We start from the raw sequence: 11,074 nt of genomic DNA on the forward strand, positions 1-11,074 counted from the left end.
ATCCAGAAGATGAAAAGACCTAGAAAAGTTGGTGTGTGAAGGGACTTGTAGGGAAAGATACTGCTTCTGCCCAGGAAGGTGGATCTTGCCTCCAGGCATGGATATTGAGAAACATCCAATCATTTTCAATAAAATAACATGTCTAAATTATATCCAAGCCACAATGCTACACTCAAATTCTCCCTTTTCCACACAGATATCTTCCCTGATTCTCTTTTCTGGAAAGAATTTATTCTTCCTTTGAACTCACATAATTCCATCTTTGCCTGGATCATAAAATAATATTTTGTTTATTTGTATATTTATCTTATTACCCCTGAGCCACATACCCATGAGTCTGTTTCATCCTTAAATTTTCTAAAGCCTCTAAGATAGTTTCTTGCATGTGTAAGAGGATCAATTTAAAAGATGTTGAAAAGACTAACAAATTAAAGCTTCAAACATTTTTTAACATTCAGATGGGAATTGAGTTTGATGTTTCTTTTCTGCCAAAATGTAGTATTTCTAGTGTTTTTATGTTCCTTGAATATTTGAGAGCCTTTTGAACAGAATATAAAGTTATACTGATTTTTAAATAATATTATTGCATTTCTCAACTGAATTTTGAAACTAATTATATGTTAGAGAAATTTCCTAACTGCAAGGTGATAGCATTGCAAATATTTTTTCCTATAAACCTATAAAACAAAAATATAGGATTTTTTCTATCGGAATCTACCTACCAGTAATCACAGCTATATGATTACTTCATATTGACTGACTAGCCTAAGCACTGGAAGATTGTACAGGCATTTAAAAATTATTAAAGCAATGTAAACAAATATGCTATAAACTCCAATTTTAATTGGTGTTTAATTTATTGAGAAAAATGAAGGTGAGATTTTGACACATTTCAGTTTATTCCACATTAAAAAGAAAAGTAAAACCAAGCTTCCAACTTTCATAAAAATTAATTTTCTTCTAAGGAGGAAAACTATTTTATTTGTGCTGTTACTGATGAATTTATATTTAACTATTAAATTATTGTTGTATTATAATTCTGAGCACGTTTCTATTGAATTTAAGGAAGGCCATTTGAGTTTAGTAAAACACCTGCAAATGCAGATGAGTGTGAAATGCTGGCTGCATCTGAGCACATTTAAGATAATGTGTTTATTACTCAATTAAAATCCCAAGTAATCTACTACTTATAAATTAGAAAAAGTTGCTGAATTAAAGCCTAGGTTATGATGCAAAATCAAACTCCTTTATTTGGTGAGTAGAAATGTGAACTTTCCAATATGGTATAAAAATCAAACATAGTTGCGGCCCTAGGCAGGGGCCTGGCCCTCCCATAGTGCCTTAAGTGGGCTCCTGGAGGTGACCACCCTGCAGGGGTTAGGGGCGCACTGGGGGTTACCAGGAGCGGCTCCTAGGTGTTCAGGCGCCCAGGAGCTCGAGGTCGCACTTTTGGGACACCCCCACCCCACTCCCTGCCTGGCCTTAGGACATGCCTGGAGGCAGGGTCCACCTTCCAGGGCAGAGGGTCTTTACTCTCCTCTCCATATCAGGGCAAAGGGCAGTGTTTGCCCCCAGCCCAATCCCATTTCTGTTCCCTCCCTTGGACAAGGGGCATTGTGGGGGGTGAGAAGGATGGTCCTTCCTCTTGAGTCGGGAAAGTGCATAGGGGAACTATTTAGGGCTGAGAACTTGGGCAAAATGAGGAAAATGAGCATAGGAACTGGTTTTGGGACGCTTTGGTGACTTGAAAGGTGGTCTGTCTCTTTGGGGAAAAGAGGGGAGGGTCTCCCACCACCGTGTATTGAGGCATGATGACAAGAAGGTGTCACATGTTGCTAGGACTGACCTCTTCAGCTCCATTTGCAGCCTCCCCATGGCCTGGAGGGGTGGAGGTCGGTAGAATGGGAGGACTTTGCCTCCTTTCAGGAAACAGACCGGCTCCTGGGCTGTCTCAATGCCTCCGGGGCTGGAGACTGGCTCCTCCCAAGATCGCAGCCAAAATTGGAGGTGATGCTGCAAACAGCACTCCTGATTTTGCTTTGTGGGGCGGGGGGAGGGGTAATGAGACAGTTGGAAGATGGAGATCAACCGGAGAGCAAGAAGCTGGCTTCTCAGGGAGACGCAATCAGTTACCAACTTGGACCTATCCATCGTCCTCCAAGGACTTCAATGACAGAAGAGTACAAGGTCCCAGAGGGCATGGTGGGCCTGATCTTTGGCAGAGGGGGAGAATAAATTGACAAAATCCAACAGGATTCAGCCTGCAAAGTACAGATTACTCCAGACAGCAGTGGCCTACCCGAGCACAATGTGTCCTTGACAGGAGCCCCAGAATCTCTACAGAAAGCAAAGATGATGCTGGATGACATTATGTCTCGGGGTCATAGGAGGACCCCAGGACAGTTCCACAACTCCCACAGGGGCCAGAACGGTACCGTGCAGGACATGGTCCCTGTGGGGAAGGCCGGCCTGGTCATCGCTAACGGCGGGGAGACCATGAAGCAGCTGCAGGAACGCGCTGGAGTGAAGATGATCTTAATTCAGGATGGTTCTCAGAATACCAACGTGGACAATCCTCTCCGGATCCCTGAGGATCCTTACAAAGTGCAGCAAGCCTGCGAGATGGTGATGGACATCCTCCAGGAACGTGACCAAGGCGGCTTTGGGGACCGGAAAGAGCAGGGATCTCGGATTGGCGGGGGCATCCATGTGCAGGTGCCCAGGCATTCTGTCGGCGTGGTTATTGGCCGGAAAGGAGAGATGATCAAGAAGATCCAGAATGACGCTGGTGTGAGGATACAGTTCAAGCAAGATGATGGGACAGGGCCCGAGAAGACTGCCCATATAATGAGGTCCCCAGACAGGTGCAAGCACGCAGCCCGGATCATCAACGACCTCCTCCAGAGCCTCAGGCGTGGCCCCCCCAGGCCCTCCAGGGGGTCCAGGCATGCCCCCGGGGAGGCCGAGGAAGAGGCCAAGGCAACTGGGGGGACCCTGCGGGGAGATGACCTTCTCCATCCCCACTCACAAGTGCGGGCATCATGATCATCGTAGAGATCTCCCGGCAGCTACCACCCAACGGGGATCCCAACTTCAAGTTGTTCATTATCCAGGGTTCACCCCAGCAGATCCACCACACCAGGCAGCTTATCGAGGGGGCTCTTCAATCAGGGGCCACCTGGGCTCCCTCGCATGCCAGGGGGCTCCCTCCTCACCAGGGCCGGGGCAATAACTACCCTTAGTGGCAACCACCTGCTCCTCACGACCCAAGCAAAGCAGCTGCGGCTACCGCGGACCCCAACGCCACATGGGCCGCCTACTACTCACACTACCACCAGCAGTCCCCGGGCGCGACGCCGGACCCGGGGCTCCACCCGCTCAAGGTGAGCCCCCTCAGTCCCCGCCCACTGGCCAGTCGGACTACACTAAGGCCTGGGAAGAGTATTACAAAAAGATCGGCCAGCAGCCCCAGCAGCCGGAAGCGCCCGGCAGCACGACTACACCGAGGCCTGGGAAGAGTACTACAAGAAGCAGGCGCAAGTGGCCCCCGGAGCGGGTCCAGGAGCTCCCCCAGGCTCCCAGCCAGACTACAGTGCAGCCTGGGGAGAATATCACAGACAGCAAACCGCTTACTACGGACAGATCCCAGGTCCCGGCGGCCCCCAGCCACCGCCCACGCAGCAGGGACAGCAACAGGCTCAATGAATCGAATGAATGTGAACTTCTTCATCCGTGAAACATCTTTTTTTTTTTCCATTTTTTTTTGTTTTTTCTGTTTGGGGGCTTCGGTTTTGCTTGGCGAGAGAGCGATGGCTGCCGTGAGGAGTACTGGGGAGCCCTTGAGGCAAGCACGGGGGCTCAGGGGAATGGGAGTGTGCCAAGCCCTCACTCTCTCGCCCGCTCTGAGTCTCACATACTTTTTCTTTCAAAATTAGGATCCTTCAGGTTGAGCCAGCCAGAGAAGATGGCGAGATCTAAATATCTGCCAAAAAAGAAACCTTACAAATTAAAAAAACAAAGAGCAAAGCAGAAGTTATTAAGTTTTATGTATATGTATGTATGTATACATAAAAGTCTCTATTCTCCACCCCTCGGCATTCCTGAACCTGCCTCTCTGACAATAAAGCAATTCAATTTCTCCCACCCTCGGCCCTCTTGTGTTTAAAATAAACTTCTAAAAAGAAAAAAAAAAAAAATCAAATATAGTTAACATTGATTTTATTTTCTAGTTTGACAACTCAAGTCTTCATTTCCAAGCATGGCAATCATGTTATTGTGCTGAGGATGCCCTAAGAAAATACCACAGACTGGATGGCTTAAACAGAAATTTATTCTCACAGTTCTGAAGACCAAGAAGTCCAAAATCATGGTGCTGGCCAATTCAGTTTCTGGTAAGGGCTCTCTTCCTGGCTTGCTGAGGCTGCCTTCTCACTGTGTCCCCACATGGTAGAAAGAGACAGCTCTGGTGTCTCTTCCTTTTCTTGTAAGGGCACCAGTTCTATCAAATTATGGCCCCACCCTTGCAGCCTCATTTAATTTTTATTAGTACCTTATAGGCCCTAGCTCCAAATACTATACTGTCACACTGGGAGTTGGGCTTCAACATATAAATTTTGGGAGGATTACAAACATTTAGTCCATAACAACAATTACATTAATTTATTAAATTAGGTATCTCTTCTATTAATTTGCCTAGCTATTGGCCTATTTAAGTTGTTCTCAAATAGATTACATAATGTTTAAGAAAATACCAATGCCTAGGGCCCACTTAGAGAAATTTTGATTTAACTAATCTGAGATTAGCATTTTTGTTCTTGCTGCTGTTTTGTTCTTAGCAGCATTAGCATTTTTGTTCTTGCTGCTGTTGTCTTTGTTATTGATGAGCTGCTCATTTGGAAAAAAAAGTGACTTTATGTACTTTATTCAGTCATCTATATCTAAAATATATCTGAGTTGCCCAATACATCTTTTTTAATTGAGGTAAAATTGACACACAATGAAATCTAAAGATTAATATAATTAAATGAGTTTTCATAAACATATAGACCCATATGAATATTATCCAAACAAGACACAGAATATTTCTGTCACCACAGAAATCTCTATAATTTCCTCCTCCAGGAAACCCTCTTCCTTCTGAGCAATCATAGTTCTGATTTTTTTCACCATAAATTAATTTTACCTATTCTTGAAATTCATATAAATGGCACCATGCAGTATGTACTCTTTTGTGTCTATTTTGTTTCATTTTGATAATTTAGATTCATCTATATTGTTGCATTCTTAGTTGTTCTCTTTAATTGCTATCTAGTACTTTATTGCATGAATATATCATTATTTGTATATCCATTATCCACACTGTTTCCAGTTTGGAGCTATTATGAATAAGTTAGTATGAACTTTTTTATGCATGCTGTTTTATGGGCACATGTACTTGTTTTTCTTATGTGTATGCCATGGAGTGGAACTGCTAGACTGTAGGGTAGATGAAAGTTGAACCTTATAAGAAACTGCCAAGTACTTTTCCAAAACATTTGTGTCATTTTACACTTTCAGCAGTAATGAATGAAGGATCCAGTTGCTCCATATTGTTTTGTTGACTGTCATGGTAGCTCTTTAACTTTCACCATTTTAGCTGGTATGAAATGGTATCACTGTGGCTTTCATTTGGATTTATCTTTTCATGTGCTTATTGGTCATGCATGCATCCTCTATTTTGTATATTCAAGTATTTTGCCTATTGTTTTAAAATTAGAGTTTTTCAATGAGATCACTTGGACACGGGAAGGGGAACATCACACACCGGGGCCTATTGTGGGGAAGGGGGAGGGGGGAGGGATGGCATTGGGAGTTATACCTGATGTAAATGACAAGTTGATGAGTGCTGACGAGTTGATGGGTGCAGCACACCAACATGGCACATGTATACATATGTAACAAACCTGCACGTTGTGCACATGTACCCTAGAACTTAAAGTATAATAAAAAATAAATAAATAATAAAATAAAATTAGGTTTTTTATCTTTTTATTATTCATTCGAAGCAGTTTTTATATGCTCTGGATAAAAATCCTTTGCATTTCAAACATTTTTTCCCAGTCTGGCCTTTACTTTTCATTTTCTTAATGTACCAGCTTTTAGAAAAGTTTGCCAGATGCAGTCATAGAACTATTACTTTCTGCCATATTTCAGGCCCATGTTTCTCTCCTTTTCTCCAGTGTTTCTAGATAAGAATTAACACTGTTTGACAAATTTGTTTCATACATGCTCATTCATTTAATAAGTTGACAATTGTGTTGAATTTGGGTCACTTTCTATTTGACCCTTTTGTCTCAATTTTGGTGCAAGCTAGAGCTTAAACTTGAGTAAAGCATGGCATATTCTGGATGGTATACTAGATTACAGTCCAGTTGGATGTTAAATGAATCCAAATGTTATCACTTCTTATTTTAATAAATTGCTTTCAATAAAAAATTCTCCAAAATCCAGAGTCAATCTTTTCCCTCAAATGATCTCACATTTAACCATTACGCAGTGGATCACACAATAAACACCATTTGGATTCTACTGTAAATTGTCTTCTAGGTATATTATTACACAATCATAATGTCTTCTAGGTATATTATTATACTTTATAACAAATAAATTTGTTTTAAAATTCTTCATTTGGCTATTTTTGACAGAAAAATTCCATCAGAATTTTTTTCTGATTTTACGATGACTGAAAATTCCAGAATACATAATTTTTTTACACGTTAGCATGACAGCATGTTAAATTAAATGAGGCCATCAGTTTCAAATGATGAAATCACATTAACTTTAATGGAAGCCAACAGTTGTGTCCATACTTATGACAGAATGATTGTGGAAACGTTATTACTTTCATTCAAACATTCAGGACATCCTCAATTCTTCCCCCTCCCTCAAACTCCTGAGACTACTAGCCACCAAGTTATGTCAACACTCCCTTCAGGATTTGCCTCTAATTTTGTCCACAGTGTCCCATTCCCTCTGCCATTTATTTCATTGCTCCTGATCATTTCTCACCTTCGCTTTTGCAAAAACCATCTAACTTGTCATTCATACACCAGGTAGATCCCTTTATTCTCTGAAATATTGCCAGAATGATCTTCCAAAAAAAAACCCTGCTCAAGTTGCCTCCTTCTAGTAGGTTCCAAAGGCTCCCTCATATCACTAAGACTCCAAAACTCCTCAGCATGGCAACCGAGCTCTGTTATAGATTAGCCCTCTAAATTTCTTGGTACCACATTCATCTCCTGCATATGATACCACATATCTTTCACTCCAGGCACATCAGGTTCTCACTTTTCCTTCCCTACTTTTACACAAGTTTGTACCGCTTTCTCACATCCACTTCCCTTCATTACACCTGCAGTAAGCTTAGCTCGTTCCAAACACAGAACAAAGACAGCCTCCTTGCTTAAGAATTCTCCACTTCTTGCTCCTCAAGTGTCAGAACAAGAAGATTATTTGTAAAAGCACAATGCAGACTGATTTCTACAAAAAATAATGTAAGACATTAAAGATTTTAAAAATTGATAGGATTGCAAGGTAATGGTTAAGAGTTTGGAATCATAGCTGAGTTTTAGATCCAATTTCCTAGACCTAGTTGTGTTATTTCGGGGAAGTTACTTACGTTTATTGCCTCAGTTTTCTCATTTGTGAAGTAAAAGTGTTTCCACCATAAAAGATACTTGTGAGGATTTTTTAAAATCACGTATATAGAAGAGCTTAGCACAGTATCTAGAATATAATAAATATTCAACAAATGATAGCCATTATCATTCTTATTGCTATTGATGGATTAAATGGTTGCATGCAGAATGAAAGAAAAGTATCTAAAGGTTAGGTATTGTAGAGAGACAAAATAACTTTTCTGATTAAGTTTGTGAAAAATAGAAGAGGATAGGAATTAATGCATGAGAATGTGGATTACAAATTAAAATCTCTACCCCATTTTTACAAATACGTAGTTTGTAGAACAAGAAATCAACATATATAAGAACACCAGAGAACCTAGAAATATCTATTACTATAAAATTGCACAAACTAACTATAAAAGTGCAGTATTGTTTGTAAACTGGCACCAATCTAAAATTTTGTATATAGACAAACATAATTATTGTACTAGTTTCATTCTAGGTCACGAGACAAATGATTTACCTTTTTAAAAAATTATTATGTTTACAGTGCTACTAACAACCAATGTTGTATCCAAAGAGTCTTCAGTGTTCTGGGGTGAAGAGGATAAAACAGAAATTACCCACTGCCAGATTTAAATTGCTTGGTCTTGTGACTTGTATTAAAAAATAATGCAAATTTTTTTCATCAATACATTGGTATATGTTTGAATATAAAAATATTTTTATTTAACAAGTAGTAAATATTGCCAATCTAGGAAGATGGGCTGTGTTCCTCACTTATCCCGGGAACACTGCTAAAAATCTTTGATTTGGGATAAATCAACATTTTTAGGTCCAGAGCAAACAACAACAAAAAAGTGTACTAAAACTGTCCACTTCTTCCAATTGTCTTAAGTTTATACTTATAAAAAGATTATAAGGTCATCACACAATTCAATTTGATTCTTTTTAATCAGTCAAAATTGCTTTCATGCATTAGATATAAAAATATTCAATATAAAAAATACCTTAGTGGTTAAGTTATTGTTTTCAATTTTGAGTCAGTTTGGTCTAAGAAATAATAGTAATAACAATAACAAATATTTCCTTACAAGCATCAATGTAATTTTCAAAAATTTCCTGTGAATAACACTTGATTTATTTCATTTCCCTGCATATGCAAGTTCCACGGAGCCATGAATATGCCTATATTACTCTAGATAGAAATGAGTCTATTGGCTTTGTCTAAAACAATAGACTAACAATAAATAATTATTTGTAATATAGATAAATTCGTCTTTGCTTTACAGAGGAATTAGATACAAGATTTCCAATATGTTCTCTTACTAATAAATCTTAATCTTTTTGAACTTATAAATCCCTTTGTGATCTAATTAAAAGCTCTGAAACTTTCTTTCCAAAAAATACTTGTATTTGCATATAAACCACATTTTGAGTAGTCTTATCTACTCATAGACTATGAAGTTTGTTCCATGAATCCCAAGTCAAGAAGCACTCCCCTAGTGTATTTAGAATTTAGTTTAACTGTCTTTGAAATCCAATTTCCAAATCACTTTTTAGGGGCATAAACAGTATAAAATGGCCAGCTATCTCTAAGAAAAATACAGAGTCTTTTGGAAGTTAAGAGACCTCTTGGTGCCTAACACAAGCTTTATAATGGGCTTCATAGATGCTGGAGACTCAGCGAAGCCTGCGTATCCCGTTGGCTTCAGCAGGACTGCCTGCTGCTGGGGCTTGCCTTGGAAAATCATCCTCAGCTCGCCTCAACTTCTGCCCTTCCTTTACCTGGGGGAACATTTCGCCTAAATAACAACCAAGTGAGAAATATCTTTTGTTTGTACTCTTTTCCTATTTATTCACGCTGTGAAAATCTTTAGCAGGTATGATTTGATGAGTGCCTCTCTCTATGATATTTTTGCTTTCTGAATCTGTAATTTAGTGATAGCCTTGTGTTACATGTCAAAAGCATTATTTACGCATTTATTTAACAAATACTTACTGAGCTCCTACTCTATCCCTAGCACAGTACTATAATGGGGGGGGGGGGGGTCCAGTGAATAAAATCAGAGTCCCTACCCTCATGGGGCAGATAGTCTATTGCGAGAGATAAATAGTAATCAAAAGGAATATCACAAATAATTACAAGAGTCATAGTGCTATGGAGGAGAGGTACATGGAGCTATGAAAGGATATAATTGCCCTGTCGGACAAGTCAGGAGGTCAAAAAAAGAATTGGATATGCTGAAATTTGAAGAAAGAGTTAACCCGGTGGAATGGACAGGAGTAGAAAAGCATTCCTGTACAAAAGCCTGTGTCCTCTTCTCTGTCCTGACTTGCTTTTGCCTTACTCTGTGCTCAGATATTTGCTTCTTGCCAGAACAGCCTGTACAAAGGCCCTGTGCCTAGAGAGCAAACTAATTACAGGTACAGCTGTAGTTCCTACAACTTTTGCTACTATGTACTTTTTAAATCACAGACTTAGGACCTTAAGGTGCCCCTTAGACTGGAATTGCTCCTCTCCTTCTGTGTCTAGATGTGGAGGCATATGTTTAGCTGGAAGGAGGAGCTGTGGATCGCAGCATGAGAAGAGCTACCTACCACCGGTTGTGTGCTTCTGGACAAGTCACACAATCACTAACATTTCAGGTCTTGTTTTCATTGGGAGAATCCATACAGGAACATTTTAGCAAATGTCTTTTTCAGGTAGTTGTAAAGAGACTTAAAAGTATAGTGGATATAGGTGGTGGTGATAATTTCTGTGGTAGAGGTGGTATTTCTCTTTTAAATCAGCTTTTCTAAAACTGAGTCCTGCTCAATGTTCGGCATAAAATAATTAAATGGCAACCACAGGCTTCTGCTGTTGTGAGAGGAGCTAGACATGGAGAGAAGCTTTTTAACTTTAAGGCAAGGTATATGAGTCTGTACAAGAGAGCAGCCATGTGTTGGCTTTCAAATAGAACACAGAGCCAGTGTGCGTGTTGAAGGAGAGGAGAGGTCTTTAGAAATCTCCTCCTTCACAATATGCACAGGAGGGTACTGGTCTACAGAGAGAAGGCAGCCTCCAAAGACAACATAGTTTACAGCACAGGAAGTTCAGGTAAGAGAGCTAGAAGTGGGAATTTGCAAAACATTTCAAAAGGAAGCAAAATTTTTGGAAGTGTCAAAGAAGAACAATGAAGATGTTATACTTTGTGCAAGTTTAATGTTTTGGCCAAGATTTCAGCAAGAAAAACATCTGAGCACAGACCAAATAAAGTAAGGAGAAAGCAAGTCAGGACACAAAGAGGATCCTTGCTGGACCAGCATAGCATCTTTTCCCCAGAGGCAAGGAGTGGCATCATCCTAGCTTCATTTTTTTCTTTTTTTCTTTTCTTTTTTTTTTTTTTTGAGACAGAGTCTTACTCTGCCGC

At 40.1% G+C, this 11,074-nt stretch overlaps 1 pseudogene across 1 annotated transcript; it reads left to right on the forward strand.

Annotated features, from left to right (window-relative positions):
- The first annotated feature begins 1,901 nt into the window (after nucleotides 1-1,901).
- Nucleotides 1,902-3,978, forward strand: LOC116270096 (annotated as a pseudogene). The gene has a single exon (XR_004178050.1). The product of XR_004178050.1 is annotated as a far upstream element-binding protein 2 pseudogene (transcript).
- The last annotated feature ends 7,096 nt before the right edge of the window (nucleotides 3,979-11,074 follow it).

The sequence above is a fragment of the Papio anubis genome, chromosome 13, assembly GCF_008728515.1.
Source record: "Papio anubis isolate 15944 chromosome 13, Panubis1.0, whole genome shotgun sequence".
Lineage (NCBI taxonomy): Eukaryota > Metazoa > Chordata > Mammalia > Primates > Cercopithecidae > Papio > Papio anubis.